At 40.2% G+C, this 27,276-nt stretch overlaps 1 protein-coding gene across 4 annotated transcripts in view; it reads left to right on the top strand.

Moving 5' to 3' along the window:
• The window catches only part of znf609b (zinc finger protein 609b), a 75,181-nt gene that overhangs the window by 23,998 nt on the left and 23,907 nt on the right, over window positions 1-27,276 (top strand). The gene's annotated exons all lie outside the window — the stretch shown is intronic.

The raw sequence follows: 27,276 nt of genomic DNA, 5'->3' as shown, positions 1-27,276 counted from the left end.
AGGTTTTTCTTTTTGCTCTTTTGCTGCTGCATGGATTCGTTTGGTGTTGTGTCACTCTGTTTCAATGACTAAACTTTGGTGATATTTGCATGCCAAAGGAAATGAATGACTCCAGGTTTCATTGGAGACCTGCCGTTGTCAATTGGCAGTCTTACAGTGCAACATGATCCTAATGTTTGTAGAGTTACTGTTGAAAATCAATAGTTTTATATACAATTCAACATAATGTACAGTTGCATTAAAAAAGTGGTAATTAGTCTCTTATAATCAACATACCCACATACAAGCAGAGCTGTGTTTCAAAAGTTAAACTGGCTGGCTAGCTTCCCAGTGTATTGTGGAGGTTTTCTTGTGCGTGCTTTAAAAGTTTACTTGTGCCCTGAACTCCTTTTGAGCAAGCACAGTTGTTGCAATGTGTTAGCAACAACTCAGTCATCACTTTCTCATGCAGGAGCAAGACACGAATAGCAACTGTGGAGTTTGTTTGTCTGTGAAAAGTATCTTTGAAACAAAACAGGCTTTCATCTGCCGAGTTATCGTGGTGTGAATTAATATAATGGGACACAACAGGACCGAACACTGTCGGGTTCTTCAAGTTGTGCTTTGTGATAGCCTGTCGCTTACAGCAGGCTTGGAGATGCACTGTATTCCCTGAAGCTGCCTGAGATGTGATGCATAAAAAGACCTACCACTGTTTTCTCTTTTATTACCACACAGTGAATGAGGGCACCCTTGACGAATATGATGCTGAGACCAGCTACAGGAAATAGTCTGCACACTAGTGTTTTTCCAATCCCCCTCTTGACAAAGGAGGCTTGATTCATCTTAGAATTGTGCATTCATGTTTTAAATTGTATTTTGCCATGTTGAAAATTAATACCAATACCAACATCAATTGCAAATAACCATGAGAGTATTATGTACTGTACATGAGTCAGTGAAACCAAGCACAAATGTCAAATAGGATTATAATAGACAATGTCAGCCATATACATCGCATCACGCCTGTGAAGTGAAGTAAATGTCACATCGTGTTCCTTTTTTTTTTCTTCACACAATTTCAGCACTGACATTATCTTACAAGAACAATATAAAGATTTGTGTATCTATTCACCCACACTTATCTTGTTCACTCATAGAGTTGATCTATCACTGTGTCTATTGTATGCCTCATAGCAGCCTTTTCATGCTCTGGCAGTATAAAAGACAGCAGAGCAGGGAGGTGCTGAGGACTGTTTTTGTCTGTCATCGTGTTCCATTCTTAATCCCACAAGCCCCAGCAATGCCTGGTGGAGCAGAGTGTGGGGGAGGGAGCTGGTGCAAAGCACGCCTTCGTCGTTTTTCCTGCTGCTCTGAAAGTGGCGTGGGGGATGGGCTGTGAGGAAGCCTGTTTGATTCCTTAAATCCAGGACACCCAGTCATGAACACAAGCTGTAGAGTCTCCTTGGGCTGACTGCTATGAAAGGAAATTTCTGGAAAGTCTTTGTAATCATAATGTGTTGAGAATGAAAAGGCTTTTGAGGGAGAAACCACATGAATTGGTTGATGGCACTGAATAAAGGAGAGAGGTCACAACTGCTTTCAAATAGCTGGTGAAAGGTATCCTTGAAAGCGTGATGGGAAAAATACCGTGATTATATTTCAGCACACATCAACTTTGGTTTGAATAGCAGTTTTAAGGTTGCCAACCTCAGTTAATGGATGCAGTAAAATGCGTTAAAAGGTGCATTTTTTCTGCCTAATCCAACAAAATGTCTATGAACACTAAGTCAGTATGCCATGCTTACCTCAACATGGAGAAGCTGGATTGTTTCATCACATGAGGAAGAGGAGCAAAAGAGGTCAAGCACACCAATTGTAAGGATGGAGCCAAACCTAGTGTTGACACCAATGAAGTTGACTACACATTTGAATGACCACAGCCTTACGGGAATTGGTAAAAGGCAGCGTTAAGGAGAAGTTAGATATTGCAAGAAAATGAAAAGTGGTGCACCAATCTGCTTTTTTTCAGTTCTTGAATCTGGATGCCAATACCAATCTTAATATCTTCACAGTGTGGAAGAGACTGGGATCATTCTTTTATGTGTAAGGCAACATCAGGCTTCACCTAAACATTGCCTCCCCAACTCAACTTAATCAAAATGGAACACATATGAGGATATCAATGTACTGAAATAATAATCACGTACCAGCAACTTAGTCGACAGTCCTCAAAATGAACAGGAATTACAATTCAAGTGTAAAACTTCTAAATGCAGCAACAAATTGGTCAATAATTAAGATTCCAGTGAAACAGCTGAAATCTTGTTAGCTCCTCCTTCGAGCAAAATGGCCAGGTTTCCCGTCATTTGGCGTAGCATGCCTATGAAGAGGTAAACATGAAATTGAATTGAATATATCAACCCCATTGTCACCAATACATGATCCAGCTATCTGAGGCAGTTTTGAACCGATATCTGATATCGGCATCGGAGTGGTACATCCTTAAAAATGAATTGTGAATAAAGAATCCTGGTTGTAGAAAAAGAACTGGATACTGTATTTTAAGAAGCCAATTTGCTCCAATTTGCTCAACAAAATCATAAACCGGTTAGTTTCAAAGGAATTTACCTTGCGGGACATAACAGTCAAAATATACAAAGTAAGAGAAAAAACAAGTTCTGCAAAAAGAGAACCAGGCACATAACCCGTAAAGGTTCCTAAAGCTGCCATACTGTACTAATACGGGCCTTTGTGGCTTTGCATATTTGGCCCATTGGCTCAAATTATGATGTTACACTCAGAAAAATGTGTCTGTTGTTTTCCAGGCATATATTTTGTAATGTCTGCAAATGGAAAAAACTAACCTGCAGTACCAACTGTGGCCACTACGCACACATCGCAGTTCCTTGGGGTTTGGGAGACTGACACTTTGCTCAGTATGAGTGACAAGTTTGCTAACACTTCTTAAAAACGTGCATTGTTTACACTTAGCTAGCGTACGGACTGTATTTCACAGGCTCTTTGAACTGAAACTGCTCTGTAACAGATATTCCCTCTGGCAGCAGTAAAGGTTTCGCAGCCATGTGGCCGAACAGAACAGCACCACATCAGTCTCATACAGACTCATTCTGGCTGTGACATCTCATCTTGCGCTCCACCATAACATCAGCCAGAAACATAATCCCCGTGCCGAGAATGAACATTTCACATGACTGTTTTTTGTCACAGATGTGACAGTAGAACCCCGTTCAGCGTCTACAGGCGAGACTGTTTGGCATGCAAAGAAAAAAAAAATATCTTGATACTGAATCTAATGAAAAGAAGAGGCCAAAAATGACTACTGACCTCATTCACAACTTCCCATCAGTGCCCTGTGGCAGGATCAGGGGATCACACTTTATTATGTGATATCACACCATTTTGAGGATTGAAGTTAAATATTCTCAATGTTTTTTATCCTTGCGGCTTGTAAAATGTAAACTCAGAAAAGAAATGCTTTCAGATTGCTCTTTAAGGACCTTTCAGCGATGTGACAGAATTATACCAGGGAATATGGAACTTAATTACACTCCAATCTCTGTTCGAAAATTTCCGTTTGCTTTAGATATTGTGTTTATGATGAATAAATTAAATAAAGCAAACCAGCATAATTTAGAAAACAATTACTGTTGGGAAGTAGAGTGGGAAATTTTTCGGCCTCATTATAACTTGATTTTGATTTAAAAGAACTAGCTGTCCCATGTCCAGTGTAATTCATGCATTAATCAGTATATGTCTCACCAGCAATTTGTTCTCCATGGTAGAGGTGTTATAGCAAGGCCACATTGTCTGTCCTAAGTTAAAGCTCCCCAAAGCATTGGCTCTCTGATGCTGAATAAATCATCTCTACTTCCTTCGTACAAGTGCTAACCACCTCTGAGTGTGTCTCACTCTCCCACCTCTCATTATACAAATCTAGAGGAGTAAGGCATTCGTCAGCTGCCTCAGTGTGCCACTGGCCTTGATAAATGGACCAGCTCTCATGGAAAATTACATTGGCAGTGTTACTTTGAAGAGGGGGAAGAGAAAGGAAAGGCAGCGCTGAAATGAAAGAGCTCAGCCACCGCTCTGCGTTGCCGCTGATGTCCGGCTCGGGGAGTGGAGGGATTTCATCAGAAAGAGCTTGAGATCTTTCTCTTTGCCTGTGCCTGCCTGACTGTTGCTATTGTGTTACAGCTCATTCCTTTAAAGTAGTGCCAGGGCTGGAATAGAAGAGAGGCTGTGACTTATTTTAAGAAGGGAAGTAAATTACATCAAGGAGCTCACTACATATTGAGGCTTTTAGCATACCTGTCCGTGTGCTGGTAAAACTCGTTGTGTGGAGATAAGCAGAGCTGTTGCTTTATGAACAGAAATAATTAATCAGCAGGATTAAAAAGCATCTCATTCTCTCAGTGGACTAAAGAGCTTGTGTGATTGTCCAGACATGTTTGATCTCCTTTATGTCTTGCACAAACATGTGTCTCAAGCTTTAGATCTTACATACAACCCTGATTCTGGAAAAAATGGAGGCGCACCGTGTGAAACATAAATAAAAACAGAATGCAATCGCTTGGAAGCAAACTGTGTGCCAACAGTGGTTGAACGAAGTGCTCCTAAGCCCAAGTAGTAATATCCTGTGGTGAACCTCACTCCATCCTTACTTATGAATGACCGAGCCTTTCATAGCCAATCATGATACTATCACCTGGTACCAATGAATGTTTTTGTTTGAAACATGTCGCTGTATCAGATTCAGAAACCAGCATATGTTTACAAAAAATCATTGAAACCGTTGAGGTAACACATTAATTATCTTGTCTTTTTACTGTCTTAAATTGAGCATATGTCAAAATGGATTAGCAAAATATCATATTGTGTTTTATGTTTTACACAACATTTAAGCTTCTTTGTAATTGGGGTTGTATATTTATTTACAGTCATTAGTGATGTATGAAGCTGCCTGTACGCTCGTGTCAAAGCTGCTTGTCGAGTGGTCTAATAGCTTCGGAAAACCTTGTCCCCTCACATCTTTAGGACATCAGATTAGGTTGATCTGTGTCCGATAATTTCTGTCCAACGATCCGCAGTTTACACCCACTTCACAACGTGATTGGTCAGCTATGCAGTGCTAAGAAAGCTACCACAGTTTGAACTTCTCTCTTGAGCGCTCCTGTTTCTGCAAGTAGTGTGTGATTTCTTCCGTGGTCGGATGTCTCATCTGACAAACTGTTTCTGCTCGAGCATAACGCAGCCCTTGCACATATCAAGAGAGGGATTGTATCTGGATTTCATTATAGAGTGTAGCAATATGGTTGAACTCAATATGAAATAGAACGAAAAAGATTCAGTGCTGTTCCTCAGGATGTTGGTATAAATAAATACACATAAAATCAAATTTAGGTTCAATGCAATGATCGCTGAATAACTCCAGTTTTAATCACATTTGGGAAAGAGAGTTTTAAACACAACATATTCATGTGCTCAATGTTTGAGTCCAATAAAAGTTGATGAATTATCTCTTAGCGTTAGTTCACTGCTGTTGTGATTTGCTCTGCCTGCTTCATACGTTCACCCTCAGGGAGTCCCTCACTACTACAGGAAGAAAACATTTGACACTAATTGTTTTCCACAGCTGCCATTAGCCGCTGCCTTCATAATAACATGAACTGGTTTGAGCTTGTAGGCAAAACAAACACTACATTACAGAAAGTATAAAAATCAAATGAAAGAAGTTAATAATGGACCATCGAGTTCTTTTTAATCACTGAACAGCTGTTAGAATGCAGCTTAAAATGTCATTGCAGCAACATAAACATTAGATGTCACTTTTATATTTTCTTTAAATGTGAACGTCCATGTCCCAGGGATACTCCTTTTTTTTAGCAGACCAAGACACATACCGAGCATACCACACATTTTACAGTCTTTTATCCCTCACTGACATGCAACTGCAAATCAAAACTGCTTGTAGAATCAGCGGAAATCAAAATAGCTTGTGTAATTTGAGGGTGGGGAAAAATAAAGTACAGCAAAGTGCTGATATTTTCAAATGTCACAGTTAAATGGCAGTTGCAGAGCTCATGGATAGTCAGGGAAGGAAACACCGTTTCATCGGTTACTTGGTATCCATTATTTAAACCTTCACACTTTCACAGTTTAGTGCGTCTGATGGAGGCCCCTCTCACATTCGGGCACCGCTCCTCCATGTTTACGATGCTTTACCAGAAACGGAAGTAGCTTTTCATTTAATCCACCAGAATATCTGACTACGATGTGGTTGCACTTCTGAGAGTTTGTCGAAGTGGTGAGGTCTTGCTAGCGCGCTGCCTCCCTCTCCTCAACATTTTTTAAATAAATTGTATCCACATTGTTGCAATTTCCATCATATTTCATGTTGTACAGTTGATTCCATTTTTATGATAAAATTCCAGCATTCTGTCTGTACTTTCTGTTGCACAAATCACAAGGCCGTCATTATGTACAGTCGATAGGTGGGGGCTTATCTGATGAACACAACCTCCCAATAGTGAAAAGGAAATTGACTGTGATGATTTTAAATGCTTCCATCTCACTTACACACAGCATCCAAGATTAGTTGGCTCGCTCTCGTCGTTTGGTACAAACCCAGAATGCTGCCAAATTAAAGCAGTTTCAGTGTTTTTAGCATCCAGTTTGTTTGTCATTGGAGGAAGACCAGTCAGTGATGATGATGAAAATGAAACAATTGAAACATATTTATCCCAAATACAACCACCCTCAGTCTTACATTTTGCATTTTGTTCATTGCTGGGTGTTGAAAGACAGTTACAAGTCCTTGTAGTAATTTTATTAGCATATTTCCTTCACATCATGTGGCTGACAGTGTTTAAATAGGCCATAGGCCATTCTATAGCGATTCTTCACTCAGCTGCAGTCAAGCACCTTTTGCATTTACAAACGTTTTCAGATTGCTGTATAGACTACTCATCAACCTTAACCCGAGAAATCCATGCTGGAGATTCATTACAGCATAAGCCACCAGTATACCAGATTCCTCAGCCCACACAGCAGACCACATATTCAGATATTGAATTAGAAGAAGAATGCCACGGCACACAAAGTTTATAGCCTTGTTGCTCAGGAAATCCTTGTCCAGAGGGTTTTTGTTTGGAAATGTTTAGTACTGGAACCAGATCTTTCCAGTCATAAACACAGCCTGTAGTCACCTTGACCTTAGTGAGCCATTGGCTTGATTTGTGTCCCATCTCACCGTTTCCCGAAGGCTTTTGGGATTTGTTATCACTTTTGATATTAAGTTTTACAGTAAGCTTGCTTTTACCGCAAGTGCTGCAGAAGTTGCAGAGTTGTGGTTGGAATGAGTGCAACTGGTCTTAGCAGTAAAAGGATCAAATTCTGCCGTGAGAGCCTTATTGGCAGTTTTTCGTCAATCCTTTTGATGTTTTTTCTTTTTTCTTCCCCCTTCAAAATTCTCACTAACAGGCCGTTTCCTCGTCAGTTATGTTATCACTTACTATTCATTTGTCACGTGGGCCTGGAGGCATGTATTACATCCATCTAGTTGATTCATGGATCTTCAAAAAATGGGTAATATCTGTCTTATCACAAGTGTTTTTCATAATAGGCAGACTTAATCAACAGAACAGTGTTTTTAATCACACCTGACAATTTCTCCAAAGCTAATTAAGGTGCATATAAACCTGGAGACTCCATGCTGGGAGTGTGAATGCCATACTGTTGCTCTTTTATTAGAAAAGCTTGGTGATTCAATGAGTAATAGCCCTCTGTGACTCCCACTTTCAAGTCTTTTGCTTTCATTAGGTTTTCATATTCATAATTTGAAAACCAGCTCTTTTGTGTTTTGTGACATAAAAGATGTGAGATTTCTTTAATTAGTCTTTATAATTGTATTAATGCGTCAGGTTTTTTAAGATTTTGATCTCTGAAAAGTCATAATTGATGGTTCAGTTTTATCAGTTCAGACATTATTGTTGTAATTTATTTCATGAAGTGCACCAGACGTAAGAGGCTCTTGTCTTGAAATATACTGGAACCCCAGATATGATTTTTGAATGCATTTCAAAAAATACGTAAGCGGGGGTCATATCTGCAGTCTGTTACAGCTTCCAGCCCCTTGAAACTTGATCAGAGTTTATTTTAACATCAGTATCATTTTAGAAACTTCATTTTACATTCCGTTTAAAACAACAAACAACAAAGCATAACAGTTTAAGAGTTGATGTGATGGTTTCCTACCGGGACACGAAACATATTGGGCTACTTTTACGAAAAGAAATCACAGATCTGTCAAACAAAGCCCCTGTCATGCTTTGTCTTTCCCTCCCCGTCGTTCCCTCTCCTAAGCTTTCCACGAGGTGTGCTGCTGCGTCTGGATCAGCTCGCTATGAGGGAGGCATGTGTGGGGGGAAGGGAGCGAAGGCTTGTACAACTAATTCAGCTCATGAAAGACTTATGCAGCAAGAGCAGCTGTCTTCCATTGTCAGCCTGCAAATTTCCAGTGTGCCTCATTTCGCCTCTCAATGCGTGAGTAGCTAGAGAGCCAGGGAGGGGAGAACAGAGAGGAAACAAACCAAAATAAGAAGGGGGGGGGACAAGCAAGGGAAAGAGAAAGCCAAATATCAAGACTTTCATTGCGCGAACTCGATGTAGGCTTAGTTCTGTTTCTTCTATTTAAAACCGTGGTGGGTGTGTGGTTGGACCATGGTCTAATAATAAACCATGAGCCTATTCAGACCCAGTGTGCAGTATGCAGATAGATAAAAAGGACTGTGCCGTGGTGAGAGGGGAGAGAGAGGGCATATGAGGGGTAAGGGGAGGTGGAGGTGGGGGGCTAAAGAAGTGCCTGAGATTAGGAGAGGAGGGGAGGGAGCGTTGAACAGTGTTATGAATGGATAGAGTCTTTAACCCCCCCAACACACTGAATAGTTTGTCACAGGCTGCTGCGGCTGTATGTGGAATGAGAGGAGCTGGCTGAGAGCTCTTGGATTCCTGAATCCTTGAGGCATGTGGTCTGATTAGCAGAACAAAACCCACACAGTGGGGAGGAGCAGACATGCCCCCCCCCCCCCCCCCACTGGAATTTTCTACCAGCGAGGGAAGAGGTGGCTCGAAGTTTGTACCGACTTGCTACGGTTGTAAAGGAGTTTGCAGACTATGTTTGGGGATTTCTCAGTCGTCGCTGAAGGCTTTGTTTCTGCACCATCTCCATTGTTTTGGCCACGTGAAAAGAATTTTCTCCCCTTGATTCTGTGCTCATAGTAGTTTTCTGGTGCACATGTTAGATTAATTGTCGGTATCGAAACAGGTTTGACCGTGAATAGCTTGATGAGAAAACATTAGCAGCTCCAGAGCTGAACTGTTTGTGAAGGGTTTTCAGGTTTACAAAGAGGAAGTTAACAGCGAGGCAGTGTTTGAGCAAGGAGTGATTATAGAGGATTACGTGTCCTGCCCTCCCCCCACAGTACGTTTCTGAGAGGATTGTTTGCAGCCAGTTTGTTGTTAAATGGAAGTTCAGAAATTCACTAATGATTCTGCTGTAAAATTCTTTACTTCTGTTTCTTTTTGTCAAGCAGTATTTCTTTCTACTGAAGCATAGTTTTCACCACTTTATGTTCTTTGGTTTGAATGCTGTTAAATGTTTTATTCACATGGAGTACAGTGAAATTACAAATATGTATTCTGAAGCTCATCGTAGACCTCCAGTTTCATTGGTAATCTGCCATCAGAAATTCAGAATCCTTCAGTTGCTGCTGCAGAGCGTCAGTAAGTTCTTTCTGCCGTAGTTTTAAATTGAGTACATGAGAACAATGACATTAAGCTGATTTACTTGCCCATTCTCTCTCATTCACTCATTATGGTCCATTCTTCATTATCTCATCATGAAATAGTGAAAAATATTCAATTTACTATAATGTAAGACCAAGAAAAGCAGCAAATTCTTACATTTGAGAACCTGGAGCGATCAAATGTTGAAAAATGACTTAACTGAATACTTGATCATGAAAAGAGTTACTAATTTTCTTTTGAAGAATCAACAAATCATTGCATCTCTAATAAATAAACCAACTCTACAATAGTTTGAGCTTGGAAACAAATGGACAGATTCTGGCTTGACTTGTGTTGGGTGGGCTGGGAAATAAGGAATGAGATCATGTTAAGATAACGGCCAAATGCCACAATACATGTAATCTGGAAAAAGTCATTTTTTTGCATACTGAAAGACATTTTAGATGCTTTGAACCAAACAGGCTGCTCAAGTTCACCGTATAGTTTAGTCAGATTCGTAGTTCAGCTCTGAGCACCGGCTCCCACAGTGTGATTATCTGTAATTGTCCTAAAAATACCACTAGACTGGTTGTGTAGTCTTTTGGGAAAACAACACATTTGTGTGTGGCTTGTTCGGTTTCAGTTTTGGATGCTTGCAATGTGGTTTGATTGGAGTGTCTCTTCTGAGACACTGGACAGCAGAAACTCGAGTGAAGTGAAGTGTCCTCAGTGTTTTTTGACTAAAACGAGGAAAGGACGTTCTTTTCCGGGAAGTCTGAAAGATTTTGACTAGAAAGCCATTTCTTAGTGAATGAATAAAGCACAAATGCGAGGTTTCGCTACAGTTTTACAAACCTCATTATTGTTTAACTTCCTTAAAATTTGGTGCAATAAAACCATAATATCTTCTAGCTATATGAGATATTTATGCTCTTAGTTACAGTCTTTTTAGTGTCATCTCCTGTCACGCACAATTAGACTCTTTGTCATGTTACTGTCAGTTAAACCCTCACAAAGGTAGACAACTGAGCAAACACACATAATGGCTAATCCGTTTTCTTATCTGTCAGATGATGTTGTTTGGGGGGTGTTTTTCTTCTGGCTATTTTCTGGCTGAGGATGTTCTCTGGGCTTATCCCTCTCGTTACATTTTGCTGTATGTCAAAAGGCTGCCAGCCAAAAATAGAGCAGCAGTCCACATTTCAGCATGAGAAATCGGAGAAGCAAGTTAGATCATGCGCTTCATCTTGCCTAAGAGCCAAACTGAGAGGTCAGCCTGGAGAGCAAAGCTTTTATATGAGCCTTTCTCTAATCCAGTGACTACCAGGCCCATTTTGAGCATAATTGAATATCATCTGTTTAAATATAAATAACTGCCTCTTGTATATTAATTTGACTTTATTTTGTGAGAAGTATACGTTTGAGGTTTGCTGCGCTGTGTCTGTGCATGGGAGAGTGTGCATGCCTGCTTCCAAGCTTGGAAGTACAGATCTGAGATGAAAGGATTTTCTTTCCCATTCTAATCCACACAGACAGCTAGGCCCTTGTGATTATTCCCGCCCCCTTCTCTCCACTCGTCTCTTTGAATGCAGGGCCTTTCTAATTCACCCTAAAAAGGGTTTCAAAAGGGGATTATACCGCTGATAGAAATTAAAGGGAGAACACGTCCGTCCTTTGGGACCAATGTCAAACATTCATGAGTCGACGGATGCTTGCACAATATAGGGCTGAATTTTGGAGCTGGTTTGCATTTCACAGGGCTCTTTTTTCAGTGCTGATATAACTGTTTATTAATGTTATTGTGGTTGCTCGTTCTTAGTGAAAATTTTCTCAAAGATTAATTTATCCATATCATGCAGACAGCAGCACCACAGCATACGCTTACATGTCATTTGTTTGGTCTGCAAGGCTCCCCCTTACATAAAGAAACAAATAGTATCCTCCAATTAAAACAGTTTTCCTGAACTCGTAGATGTTCTATTATTCACATTATGCAAAATTAACAAGGAAATGTCATCATTATTAAAAATGACTTTTTTTATTGGCATCCTCTGAGAGTATCATAAAAGTTGACAATTATGGGGAGAAATTATGTTCCAGTCAATTTAAAAATTATTTTAAATTACCATAAATTAAAATGTCATTATGGTATAAAAGCAAGACATCAATACTTCATTAATATGAATTAGAAAATCTAGGCAAAGTGATTTATTTAAGTCTTATTCCTTTTGTTTTTTACTTCTTTGGAAAAGGGGGACTCTCATGAGAGTATTACATGGACACCCTTCATGTTAAACATTTCGGGGAAAGAGGGTGTTTGAGAATGAGGTAGAGCATCTTGTGTCTCACTGACCTGGGCCTCAGTCCAACAACTTCACGCTTCATCACCACTGAATCCCTTAAATCCTCACACCAATCTAAAGCTCTTCAAGAGAAATAAATAGATAAATAAACTATATATGCATTAAGTGTACAAGCGCTGTTGGACTGTACTGTTCTGCTACCTTAGCTGAAGTGTTGTGTCGCTGCCAAGTCCTTTCAAACTCGATGACATGGAACTATTTGACTTTGGCATCGAGGAGTTGGTCACTGTTTACACAACATTTTAAATTTATGCATCTGGCAGAGGCCCTTTGACCAGGGCCAGGCTCGAACCATGAAGGGGCGGAGAGGACATTAAAATAACAATATATAAAGAGTTACGATGACGGTATTATCAGCAGAGAGACCATATAAACTCAACTCGACACTGCAGATGACTCAACCAAACATTAACTTCAAACTGCGTGTTAAGTTTGGGAAATATTTAATGCCAAACCAGAGTCATAACAGTCAGAGCCTAGCTTGTCCCCCATCCAGTATGCAGTGAGTTCCTAAGCTTTTTATGGACTAAATGTTAAAAAATAGTGGAATTAAAATATTCCTGTTTCCTCCTCTTTGTCCCGCAGATCAAGTCTTTCTTACACTGCAGACTTTCATTCCAGACTCTGTGTCCTTGTGTCTTATAGATTATCTGTATATACGTGATTTACTACATTAAAAGCTTTAATGCCAGAAGTGATAAATATAGGTTGTCCTCTACTTATACCTCTGCACAAAAAATTGGTTGTTTGCCAATGACTTTTAGAGTCTCAAGTGTGAGAGGATTTGATTTTCTCATGCTGTTTCTTTTCGTTAAACAAGAGTACCACATGCATCAAAGTCACCCCTGCCACAGCAGCCCTCTTATGAATGCTGATACGCTCAATGGAGACTGCATCAGTGTCCTTGAATACAGAGGCGTTGCATTATCTGTTGTAGGCAGAGAAAGACTCCCCTGTCAAAACGATGTTCATCCTATTTGCTGTTTTTTTTTTTTTTTCCCTTCTTCCCATCCCTGTTCTAAGCCCATTTGGTCAGCAGTGTTGTCAGTTGGTTTTTATTTATTGCAGTTATGGGTGAGGCTGTGATGTGGGAAGTACTGCTGGAAATAATTGAGTAGCTATAATCGTGCAAAGGAAAACATTTAAGAATCCAGGTGGATGTTCCTCTTTATCAGAACCCCCATTGATTGACACCTCAGCAACTATTATTCTTCCTTTCATTTTCAGTTTTATGTTCCCCAATACACTCAAAATTAATGTCTTCTGCAAGGGGAGAAAAGCAGAACCACCTGAAAGAAACGCATGCAACACAGGGAGAACATGCACCATGCTGTATCCTTTGCTTCAGCCCTTATTGATTTCAGTGGGACCAGTGGATCGACCAAGGGGGCAAGACCATAGAGAGCTCTGGAAAATAAAGGCAAAGTCGAACCTGACTCAGCTTTTGCCCCAACACAATGCAATTTGATTTGGCAACACACCCGAACAGTTGCCGTCAAAATTGTCTATTTACTTCCACTTCCTTGAACATGTGGAACAGAAATTCTAGTGCCCGAGTTTTAGAGGGAATGTTTTGGCAGCGCACACGCTGTTGTGTATTAGCTGCCCCATGCTAATCATCTTGTCGTGTCGCTGCTTCAGTGTTTTCCTGGTTAGCTGCATTAAAAATTAACAAAGTTTTGCGTCAAACATTGTTCAACCGAAGTCGTTTGTCTGTCGAAACGCTTCAAACACGTCATTTATGATGCCGTCACCCGAATGTGACGATCAGCAGAACGAGACGAAAACATCCTGGAGTGCAAGTTCTTCTTCCCTCAGTGTTCAGGCAGCCTTTCACCTCATATTCAGACCAAAGCAGTAACCAATACTGTTGGAGTTTATATCTCTGCAGGTACATTATGTGAACACTCAGTCTCAGGTAAGCAGGATTTCAGCATATGGTCAAAGGGCTTCAGCTCTGCTGCAATGCTAGTCCGTTGTGCTGTGAGGAGTTATTTTTTCTGATTGACAGTATTAGTATTTGAGTATTTTGACTGTTTAATAGTAAGAATTATGGACAGTGAGCCACACTTGAGTGTTGAGTGCAACAAATGTTATTTTCTACACTTTTTTTTGTTTTGTTTACCGAAAATGTTCCTAACCGTGACTCTAAAACGGAGCTTCGTCCAGAGCTGTCAGTTTGACCATTACACCCATATGGCACACTGTTACCCCACTGAATACTGACATGTACACATTCTTCTTAGATTGCTTTGTTATATGAATGTTTTACTGTTCACTTACCGGTCCTTGAGTTGGAGAATAAAGGGATTGTTGTGTGATAACTTTCCAAAGTTGTAAAATCCTGCTTCATAGTTTTATTAACCTTTTGTGCAGTCTTGGCATCTGACAAACTCTTGGATGAATCACTCAAACTGGCCTTGCAGATTGTACTGCGTTGGTGTGGCTGTGAAGCCAGTGAAGCAACAACCATGCTGTTGGTGTTTCTGAATCGATCGCTGTGCATCTACAGTGTTCAATAAAAACTCAAGATAAAGATTTAGAGAGGTTATGTTGCTGTTTCAGATTTTTACCATGTAGCTGACCATCTTAGTTTGCCACATAAACAAAACCTAATTACTTAAAAATGTCTCCTTTTGTAACTCCAGTTTATACTTTCCACATCTGCACGGCAGTTAAGGTCCATGTGACATTTTGTCATCTGCTTATGTTCATGTCCAGCCCAAAATTTGTGACCGTGCAAAGTGTGCAAGCGAATGGTACGCACTGACAAACATGTTTGAACGTGTGTGTATACAAACACCCAGTGCAGTATAAGCAAAACTGTGCAGCAGACGTGGAGCATCTGCACCTTTGGATCCTCTTGTTGGAACTGTGAAATCGTTCTGAAATGTAAATAAATCAAGTGGACAGACTGGCATTTAGCTGGGTTACTGTTTTTGTCTCAAGGTACTTCACTGGTGCACAGATGGGCTGAGTGGTTGATTGCTTGGCATGTGAAGAATAGAGATTATTTCCCTGCAGCTTGATATTCAGAGCAAGCTTCGTCAGTTCGTGGTCGGTATAGTTGTGCTGAGATGACTTTTCACCCCCCACCCAAAGAATGCACAAACGCTTATGTATACACTGTTTTTCCAATGATAGTTAAATAGTTGTAGTGCTTTTTACCCCTTACACCATACGATTTCTAAATATCCCAAAAGGACTTCAGGGTGTTTGTGTAGCACCAAGAGGAGAGGATGTGTGAGTGGATCAATAAAGGTGAAGTTAATATGGAAATGAGTTCCTCTTTGTAGTGGAGGCTGGGGAGTTGTTTAGTCCTTGGCGATGAGCTGAGCTCGCACATTCAATTATGTTTCGTAAGTGGGGCCTCTCAGTCCATCTGGAAAACTAAATTATACTTAATCATATCCATTAGGTTTATGTATCCCTTGAAGAGTGAGACATTTTGCTGTTAAATCCATTCACTTGGGTTGTATGTCATACTTACCATGTTGTTTTTTTATTGTTGATATATAGCTGAGGGTATTACTGTAAAGGTCCTGGCAATTTGGTTATTGCTGAATAATGGGACATTTAATAAACTAAAAAATATGGCAAAAGAACTCAGGCTTTGTTTGTGTTCTGCATGACCTTCAGACTGGACTTCCCTGTCATTATGATGTGGGGTTTTATCCTCATCTAGTTCAAATGAATGTCAAAGCTGTTACCTCAACGTATCCACTTGGTTTTTGAGGACCATATTTATATACTGTTCATTGTATTAGATGTGCTGTTGTTAGCCACTTCCAGGGCTTGACTCCTCCGAGTGGAAATCAAGAGTAAGCATGGAAAAAAAAACCATCAATGCTGGGTTTTTTTTTTTGGAAGAATTTCTAATAAATACTGTGAGTTTAATTATTTATTCCAATCTCATCTCAAATCTAGCATTGGGTATGAATTATTCAGCTCTAAAGAGGCACAGTGGTGGGAATAAATGTACTTGAAAAACCTTAGAATAAAAGCCAAATATTGTGTGAAATTAATCTTTTTGCCTAGTGGCTAACTCATGTTGAAAACAAGGCACATACGCAGTTTTGTGATTTTTAGAATATTGTAACTCATTCTTAATTAAATCTTGAAATTTCTATATCTAATATACATAAGTCACGCTCTCTTAAACAGCATTTATCTTTCACTTACAGTACATAATTCTGACCCTCTGGCTCTTAAGATCCCCAGGATAAATAAAGATGGAGGTATCATCTGTGTTTATGGATAGCAGCTGCAGACAGGGAGGAGGGGGGACTACAATGACTGCACTGACTGTTTATTTTTATCAGGGCATTAGCAGATTAGGCACTCAAACTAACAAGGTCATCAAACTCTGATGGCTGCGAGCAGCAGACCTCTGCTAAGCGGCTGGCAGAGTGAGGGGAGATTTGGCGTGTTATAGCGGGTTTCACTTTACTCCTGCTCCCTCGACATCACCACAGCCTCACTTATTAGTGCTTTTAATGATCTGAGGGGCACAGAGATAATAATTTGTTTAGAGATTCCCTACCAGCGGCCGCAGCGTGATGGCTTACTGTATTGTGCTGACACGTCGCCACATGTCCTTTGATTAAGCAGGTGTCTCAGGAACATTTGAGGGCTCAATCTCCTTCTGTTGTTATGCCAAAGTGCATCCACTGAGTACTTTCAAACAGCTTTTAGATTGATTTGATACTTGCTAAAGTAGATTGATTTCCAGGTCGGCCTGTTTTGGCAGGTTTTTCACTCCAGAAAACACTTCTCACATAACTCCCTGGATTATACTCAAGGCAGCTCCAGACTATAATTATCAAAACAAGTCATAGGCATGCTGCTTGGATCAGAAAATAAACTCCGGTGTAACTTACCCCGCTACGCTCTTCTAGTGATCTGCCTTTACAACTATTTTTCCTTCTCGCCAGTAAGTGTTGAAATGTCATGTGGTGCGAGCTGCAGCATTCATTGCCCCAAGGTGTATTAAGGTATAAAAGTCTATAGGGCTTTGAGGCTGTAGTCCAGGAACTGCTAGCACTCAGTAATAGTGCACATCACTGTCCATTAAGATAGACATGGTTCAATAGGAGCTCTGTGAGACAGCCAGCAGTAGAGGTCAATCAGAGTAGCAAGTTCTAGTTAAAGTGGCAGCATGAGGGACAGCGCAGTGAGTGCAGCTCAGGCACAATCTGCAGAACAGAGCGCAGTGCACTCCTCCACATGTCCAAACACATATTTCTACTCCTACAGTCATGGCCTTACCCTCCACACCTTTATCATCTGCGTTTCAATCTGAACAGCTGAAACCTCTGCTGCATTTTTTACAAGTTGACAAGCCCAGAATAGATTTTGGAAGCCAGTCAAAGGGATTTGCGATTATCTACTGACTGTGATGGAAGTATATTGGATTGGAAGTAGCATTTTATCAGTGCTGAGTTATTTACACTTAGCCATATTGCCAAATTCAAGTTAATTTGTCTTCCTAAACTATTTTAGTCATACACAAATTCCCACGATCGGGAATCCACAGCGAAAGTCATCAGTCCATGTTGTGCAAAGCATAATATTCCTTGTTTTCTCTTGCTTGTGTCAGTCCCAGAAACACAAAACAAGAAAAGTAATTTGGTATAATTCAGTTAAAAAAACAAAGTATCTTCATTGATGTGTGGCTTAGGATTGTCTTTCTAATGTTTGGAGAAGGCACCACCCACAGAAGAGCGTCAACACAAGGGAAACAGACTAACAGAACATCTATAAATAGTTTGAGGTTAGGGGCTCTAGGGAAATCTCACAGCCTGAATAACAACTTGTTTTCCTTGTATAATATGCGGAACTAGTAGAATATCCTTTGTTGCTTAGTTGGTAAGGTTTCTGGATCATATGTCTAGGAGCATTTATTTTTACTCGACTCCTTTAGGCTTTTGAATTCAGGAAGGTAGGTACCTGAAACTGGAGTTTTGGTCACGCCTGTCAACGTTATAGTGAACTGTAAACATTAAGTATAGTACACAGGGAGCTAGATTTCTTTCCAGCCGGATCTCAAAGCCTTGGTCAAAGCCTCAGACTTGTAAGACGACAAATAGTGAATCATTGGTATTTGGGCGGGAATCTAGGTGGCTGAGCTGTTGATGACAGCCTCTCAGTTTGTTGTCAGGTTTCCCTTTGCTGTGAGATAAGATTTATGACTATGGAGAGGGCTGGCGAGAGAGAAATCCTCCTAGGCTCAGCTTAGTTTATCTGGATTTCTGCTTCAGCGCTGCCTCTCTCCCCCTGTTGGACACAAGTGGGTGACCTTGGCAAGAATGTGGCTTATTGTTGTAATGGATACTGTTGTTGTCAACTGACCTGTGGTCAGAGTGGGAGGATGAGAAAGTGGAGGAAGGGAAAAGGGAGAGGATCCCGGTGGCACCTGGCAGAATCACCACGCAGATTAACTTCAAATCTGTCCCGGCTGATGACGGTGTAAGCATCTGACATGTTGACAGTGTTCTAATGAATTGACGGTATTCAGTGTTGCACTGCGGTTAACTCGAGTTGCAGTGTCACATGTAGGGCGCTCTGACTTCTGCAATACAGAAAACACAAACTGAATTGTGGAATTTGATGATAAAACCAGAATCAGTTGTAGAACACTGAATGTTGAGGAAACTGCCAAAATATGGTTGCAATTTCTAAAAATCAGGTTTGATGCTTTTCTTTGTCGCACATGATAGTAGACTGAGTATCTTTGGAATTTGAACTACTGGTTGCATAAAACAAGACATGTGAAAGACTCATACTTTTTACTGTTTTCTGACATTTCACAGATAAAGCGATAACTTGATTAGTTCAATAAATAACCATCAAATGAATAGATAATGACAGTAACTGCTAGTTTCAGCCCTACTTGCCAGTATTCAGTCTTGCACAACAGTAGGATGTGTTATTATATGTGTGTGTATTTCATTGTGTCGCAAGAACATCCAGCCACTAACCGCTAACTGTGCAACCACAAACGACCTTAAAAACCAACCAGGCAAAAAGAATAGTTTCGTTCCTGTTAATGGAGGACAGATACAGTGTGTGCAGGCAGTTCCTCATGTAGGCAAGCAACATGTTTTATCAGCAGTTAACACAAAGAGATGCTCAGGTTGCCCTGCTTCCCTGTGAAGAGCTTTTAGTCCTCATGATACCCAGCAGCCCACCCCTGAGCACTTCTAACCCAACCCCCACCCTGTCATCTAACAAACAATAGCAGGCGTAGGCTCAAGGGAGCCGGCTGAGTCTGAGAGAGGAAAGGAAGGAATTAGGTTGACAAGGTCAAGCTGAGAAAAGTGTACCAAACCACCTGCTGTGTGTAAGGCAGTCAACAAACTGGGCATCCAGCCTGCCTGCCAGCTCTTTGAGCTAAGCAGGTACCACTGATGAGAACTTCTCTTAGAAGGAAATGTAGGTAATCTTTCCAGTTATTACTTGTTTGGGCATTGCCTTGTAACCGAGAGAAAATACTGACTCCCTCAAGGGGTCATTTACTTTTATCTGTTTGTTAGCTTAGCTCTGTTCATAGCATAGCTAGAGATGAAGGAAAGTTTTAGTAAAACCTACATGATATACAGGGAAATTAATTAACTTGTATTAAGCTCTTTACCTGCTTCATCAGAGAAGCAAAGTGCTGGTTAAGTAAATTGGTTAAACCCCTTTCATACCGGATGAAAAACCCACCAATACTCACTAACACATAGTTTTTGTCAATGGTGAGAAAGGGTAGAGCCAGTATTCATTCCCAGGTCAAATGACTGCAGTAGTCACGGGTATCAGCTCCTGCTCAGCACAGCAGGGATGGAAACATGACACCTGGGTGGACTCGCTAATTTTCACCCCTTATCCAGCACAATGCTATTGAAGTTGTGAATGATGCCGCGTAACTAGCCAGAAAACTCAAAACACTCAAAATCTTTCAGTCGGCGTTGAGATAATTTATATAGTAACCAAGGTAGCATTGTCACTGGCCTCCGAGCTGCTTTCTGTTGTTCCCTGTTTTATGCTGCGTTTGTGATGTTGAACATGACCCACCAGGAAAAAGAAACAGAAAGGCAAACTTGTCTACTGGCAGCGAGAAAGGAGTCAATCGCAGTTTTTTAGCGTGTTTAGCTGCATTTAAAAAGCCTGCATCTACGTGCTAATTTTGGTGTTAAACTGGTGTCAGTTGTCATCTATCTCAAATGCACTTTGTGTTTTTTGCTAATTAGCAAACTCTAGGATGCCAACACACTAAACTAAGTGAATGGTAAACATGTTTTACATGTTTTAGTTAAACATGAGGTCATTAGCATTTGTTAGAGCATTAGCATGCAGACATCTGAGTCCTGAATGAATATGCGAAGGGGACATGCTCAAGCTAAAATAGGGTGTTAAGTTTCTCTTTAATGCTCAGCTATTTTTATAATACACTGAAAAAGCATTTTAAATTCAGGTTTTTTTGTAACAACTTTATTTTCTTAGTTTCTACATTGCACTCCCTGTTAATTGCTGAAATCTTGGGACTCTGCCAACCACACCGGGGATTCAAGCATTCAGACAGTCACAAAGGTTGTAAACAAACCCCCAGTTTTACCAACCATATTGGTCTAATTTGACTTTTGCAGTTTGATAGCAGCAGTAAAGGCAGAGGAGTTTTTCCTCTGTGTGACTTTGCTTTACCGGGCAAATTAGGCCACCGCTTCATAAGTGAGCAAATTGGTAAGCTCCACTTATCTTGGCTCAGTCCTCTCCCCTGCGGTCCCTTGTGCCTTCTGTCTTTTTATATCGCTTTTACTTCCCATCATGCTGCTGGTAGCTGTAGGAGCAGTCTCTTGACTAATGTATGTTGTCCTTTCATCAGCAAGTGCATATGTCACCACAGGTGAAGCCTCCCCTGCTCTATGAAAAGGTTTCTCTTTGACAAAGCCTTTTGTACTTCTTGCCTTCAGTATAACCAAAGGCCTCTGTAAAATAGTAGCTCTGAAAGTGAATGAATGTGTCACACTTAGAAGATATTAAACTTGATTACTGCTGCAATTTACAGCAAACGTGAAAGCATTTCTTGTCTTCTTAACAGTTAAGCTGTGATTCACAGCTGTTGTTAAAGGCTGTGAGATGAAAGTTTTCGCGGTGCTGCATGTGAAGCTCTTGCTTTTACAGACGTTTTTCATCTTTATAGCTTCGTCTTTCACTGTTCTGTTTCTGAACTCGGAGGTTGTGTTGCATCATAAAAGTGAGCTGTAATGTTAAGTGTAAAAATGTGGGCTGACACTAATCAGTATTTCCTGGAGATGTCTAAAAAGTTATGTTCTGTAAAGGTTGACTGTTTTTAGGCTTTTTAAAGGAAAATACATGTGTGTTGCATAGATTTAAATGTAATTCAGATGCTGCTAGTGTGTTATATGAAAAATGTGTCATTTATATGCATGACATAGGCCTGTAATGTTAAAGAGTCACTTGGCAAACGGCTTCTTTGCCAGACAATAACTGTTTCCAGCGAGATCCTGGCTTACTCATTATGGCTCCAAAGAGATTGTAGGTCGTGGGTGAGCGACTTCATCACAGCTTAGTTTCCTCTCTGTATTATTTATGTGTGGTTATACTTTCCTGAAAGCACAATTAGCAGCTAAAACTGAGAGGAGTTGCCTAGAAACTGAGTGCCTTTCGGCAGCTGGTGGTCTACAATAGATGTCAGGTGTTCCCGATTGTGTTTTCTCTCCCAGTTTCTCTGATTTACTCTGAGCTTCAAAGAAAATGACAGTGTGGTTTTAGTGAAGGAATTACACCAGTGTGCAGTGTTGGAAAACAATCGGATTGGCTTTCACGACTTGAAAAGGAATCCAGTCATTTTAGACCCTTTTTTTTGTCCTCTGGCTGATTTGAACATTTTAGTCATCAAATTAGATGAGGCTCGTCCATTTGTTTTCAATTGTAGCTTAATGCTAATAACCATGTTACTTCAGTCCACTCAGTAATACAGCTCACTTTAAAAGCTGATTGCATGCTGATAATCAGACTCTGCATTGCGATTTTCTGGACTGGTTCGAATTTAAATGCTGCTCTTCTGAAATTCATTATGTGGATTCAATGATGTAGTACAGATTACAAGTCCTGACATTGTTTGTATGACAGCTGCATAAAGGACTTGGATCCCCTTTTTCTAATGTTTCTTAACAGTGTCAGTGGTGCTGAACGAAGCTCCGACCGGAGCCAGTTAGAAGTGTAATCTCCACTGGCCTTCGACCTCACTAACTCACCAAAGATGTTCGCAGGGTTTGCCCCCGGTGTCAAAAAGAATTACATAATTGAAGCGGGAACACTGAACTCAGCCAACTAAGAGCACTTCAGCAAGGATTCCCTTTTACTTAATAATGGCACCTTGTGTCAGGAAGAATTACATTTTCTCTTTTCAAGACAGATGTTTTCTTTCTTTTGATGTTGGAAATGATGTTGAATTTCCCACGCTTTATCAGGCTGCCAAACCTATACTGATCAATGGTTCAGCAATCAACGGGAGCCAATTTAGATCAGTTATAGTTTTTCTAGACAAGACTTTGGTTCAGTTTGCTACGATTCAACCGCCAAACGATTTTCAATGAATCTGGATATGCCACAGTTTTTGATTTCCTTATTTTTTTTCTGTGGAAATCATATAATCATTTCTCATAATCATGAAAAAAGTCAGATAAATGGGCAACACTTTCCTTTACGTGTCGATATTTAGCATTTATAGGCAGCAGACACATTTAATAAATTATGACTGCCTATGATTTAAGTAGATATAGGTGTTAATGTATTTGTCAATAACTGACTCCCCATGTGGGCTCCTTTAAGTGGCGGCTGGTATGTAAACAGAAAATTAATGACAGTGAAGGAAAGCAATCTTCATAAATGTTTATATACTGCTTGTAAATACTAAATAATGGAACTTAAAGTGATGAATCTTCCATTATCACCTCTTAATTGGGCTGGGTACCAAACTACTTTAATGGCACCAACTGAATTCCTTCAATACTATCAAATACCGACAAAAATGTGTCTCATTCAGTACCAAATTTCAGTACTTACCTCCTTGAAGTGAGCAGTTGTACTCTTATGTGTAATGTCATCTTCTTTTTGTTAAAATGGATTTTATAAAATTGGTATTGGAAAAAGTATGGTGTAAGAATTGGTACAGAAGTGTATCGGTACTGGTATTGAAAATCTTTGAACAATACCCAGTCTGACATTTTAATCCAGCATAAGTATACTAATGGGCAGGTTGGGTTAATCCCATGCTCCACGCTCTCAGGAAGTGATATTGAATTCTGTGCCTTTGTAAACTGCACGTTTCAGTTAAAAACAAACTCGACCCGTAAAGCACTATTTAAGATGGAGAGTACATTGTTTTAGGAAACAGTTTTCCCACCCCTGTTTCATTCAAAAACAGATGATAATCCCTCATCTGCAGTCAATCCAAACAGTGCGCATTACTACACTTGACAAAAGAAAGAAAGCATGAGAGAAAGAATCATAGGAGAAAGAGAAACTGCTGATGGTGCTGATTGCTGCTACCTACTGATGCATAAACAGCACCAGAAGAAAATGGAGCTCTATGGTTTAGCAGTGATGCGTATTGAGCTGCTGTTGCAGACATGATTCTCTGTGACCTGTGACAGCAGCCACATATGAAACTACAACCCCAACACGCATCCATTAAACATGAGGTTTGTGTGTTAAATTGAAGGCGGTGCATTGTTCAGAGTGAATGACGGCTTTCCGATCATAACCATTTAAGAAACGATAATATCTGTAGTAGCCACATGATTTTGAATCCAGAGAATAGATACAGTTCACTGGGTTTATTACTGTCTAATGACTCGAGATAACAGCAATCATCTTTTGGCTCCATTGGTTTTCCTTTGTTTTCATTGTTTTTCATCACTCAGAATTTCTGATGCATGATTAACAAGCTTATTTTCAGATGTTGTGGAGAATACAACGAACTAACTCTACCAGACCAAATCAAATTACAAAGCAAATCATCCAGGTCATTACTTGTGACATTAATAGTAATTTCTCTATTTTTCCACATCTGTATTTCAACAAGTTTAATAACAAGTGGAGTAAAAGCGTGTCAGCCATTTCAGTGGTTGTCAGAGTCAAGTTAAGGCACTTCCACTGCTGCCTTAAGTACGACGTACAATGAAAGGTTGGAAGCATAATTTGGTCAGCTGTATTCTAGGTCCACACCACCTACTTGAGTGTAGCCAAGACAGGTGTCTCCGTATGACACTGCAGTATAATCCTTTAATGAGCCTCACCCAAGATCAGTGCACAGTTTCTTAATCCAAACTCTAATAAAGAAGTTAAAGCTGAAGTTAATATGTCCAGTAAAAAGTGCAGCATGTGTCTGTCTGTCATGGACAAGTTACCATCCACAGTTCCTCCTCTGTCAGCATCAGATTCATGGGATTTTTCTCAGTCAGTTCAACATTATTCATGCCAGTGTGGCTTTCTCAACGAGCTGGCATTGGGTTTCGGTTAAGGGAAGGTTTGCGTGACACTCAAACATTGTGGTTTTGGTGGAGATGTTCGTAAAGTCTCGCAAGGGGGGAAGAAATCATGGAATTTGGCATCATCTGTGTATTGGATAGAGCCTTGTGTGATCTGACAAGTTGTGTAGTTCAGTCACATGTGGTTTTCTGAAACCCCGGACAAGACGTCAGGCATTTCACTGTGTGGGTTTACATTCTGCAGCCCCGCAGTGAAAGTCCTTTTGTTCACTCATCCATTGATAGAACTTGGAAATAGAGCACCACTGTTCATGCACATTGTGCACTGGTCCCATTTCCATTGTGATTCTATTCTAATTATTTTGTACCCTTGCATAGTGAATGCTTCGTTTATTGTCTAGAGGCATTAGACTGGCCTGTCTTTTATTTGTGACAGTTGAAATGGAATAATTCTCCTGTCTTTTTAACTTGCTTGATAACAGGATTAAAGTGGAAACAATAAAGTCAGAGCTCATGCAGACGTGGTTATACTCAATCTGAATTTAAGATAAGGCTGTGAAATTCATCAAGACGATTTGATCATAGAGATTGTTAACCTTCAGAATATGGGGGGTGGGGGATTTCTCTGGGAATCAACAGTTTGGAGAGTTTGGAGGAACAAAAGGCTTCTGATACTAAAGCTTCACATGGAAACCAGTTTGAAGGGTTAGAGTTTAAATCACGATGGTACCCTACGAGATACGTAACCTGTTCTTTTTTTCTTAATTCATCCAAATGTGATGAGCCTCCTGTCATCTTAATTTAAGGTTTGTAACTCATCACCTGGTTGTCACAAATGCGTTTTGTTTGAGAATCACAGGCAATTAGGTCTTTTGTGTCAGGCTGAAGGTGCAACAGAGTCGATCGACAGAACCTAATTGGTAACTATTTTGCTAATTAATAAGTTGCCTATTTAATACTTTAGAATGATTTTTTTTTAAGCAAAAATGCGCAAAATTCTTTACCAGCTTTTCCATTGCCAGTCTTTGCTGGTTATGTCAAAAAGGACTTTCCAGAGTGACATTTCTGAAAGTATTGATAAGCACCGCCCACTCCCAAGCAGCTAAGACTGAAACTGACACTCTGAATTTAATAAAGTGAGCCTATTACTCAACCTAACTGTTTCACAAAGGATAGGAGGTTATTTCCAGGTCATTGTTATGTGACCTAACCTTGGTCACAATTTTTCACAAAACGTCAGTTCCCAAAATGTCAGTATAAACAGTTTGAGTTTGAGGAGTTGAGTCAATTTAGAGGAGGCTCCGCATGAACCTGTTTGCACCTTTCTCCGTTTGCTGTCACTCTGAAGCAGAGTTTGATGTGTGGTCTCGTCTGCGGTTCTCTGTGTCTCCATAAGGCCCAGGAACAGTGTGTGGTGACAGCTCGGGTGATTACCTGTCCTGTCTCATTCACTCAGCCGGCCCTGCAGCTTGGCCCTATCATGCATCAGAAACTGACACACAGTGATTACGATGTCGTTAGGCTCGCCTCTCTGTCGCTCTCTGCACACATTAATTTGCTCTTCCTCTGAGCACCGGGAGAAATGTGCTATCCACGCTCAATTCTGTAAACCATGAAATATGATGCTTGGGCGATGACAAGTCTTGTGCTAATATTAAATTTCATCAGGGACTAATGTTTGGTTTTCAAAGCATCGAGTTCATCACCGAGTCAGATTTCTCACAGATCACAGATTCAGTGATTGATCTGAAATGTCTCAGAATAGTTCATGGCAGTATTGCTCTCGAAAAATTGGTTTTATAAAACAAGATCATTTTTTATGAATCTCGAATAATGAAATCAAATAAAATTCTATCAAAAATATTGTTCACCTTGAGCAAAATGTAATAACAATAACATGAAATTGCACATTCAAAAATTACATCTTAAACTGGAGACACAAGTATAAAGTAAGAATTAAAATGCAAACCTTTCTTTTCTTTTATGTCGTAGGTCATCATAGCAAGCCTTTGCTCGACTTGCATAGTTAGTACTGCAAAGTGTGACTTAATCTTAAAAGATTTCAATCCTTATACCCCCCCCCCAAGAAAAAAGATGGAAAAGACAAAATAATAACTACAGTAACCCATTATACCCTCTCCCCTCAATACATGTCAGCTCTACTGGCTGATATTAAAGCAAATAAAGACAAAAATACTTTAAAGCAAGCATTTACAGTCATGCTAGTCACTCCTCAAAGCTATATTTGAGCACAGTGGTACTTTCAGCGGCATGCTAACGCTAGCATGGCTAACTGTGATAGTGCTAAAATGCTGTTGTTTAGCAAGTATAATGTTTACCATGTTCACCATCTTTAGCGCGATAGCATGGTAACATTAGCTAATTATCCCTAAATACAGCTGTATACGAAGTACTGCTGAGGCCGATGGAAGTACACTTAGTTTTGCAGGTATTTGGTCAAAAAACAAAGTACTGGTCAAATGGAAAGTAGGATTTATTGTCTGGGAAACGTGAATGTAAATTTTGTGCCAGCCCATCGCAGTACATGCTGAGATATTTCTCAGTATGAGGAAAACATTTGACCTGCAGGTGGCGCTATAGGAAACGTCAGTAATAAGTAGTTTTAG

Source organism: Chaetodon trifascialis, chromosome 1 (assembly GCF_039877785.1).
Source record: "Chaetodon trifascialis isolate fChaTrf1 chromosome 1, fChaTrf1.hap1, whole genome shotgun sequence".
In the NCBI taxonomy this organism is placed as follows: domain Eukaryota; kingdom Metazoa; phylum Chordata; class Actinopteri; order Chaetodontiformes; family Chaetodontidae; genus Chaetodon; species Chaetodon trifascialis.
This window is presented reverse-complemented; position numbering and strand designations above follow the sequence as displayed.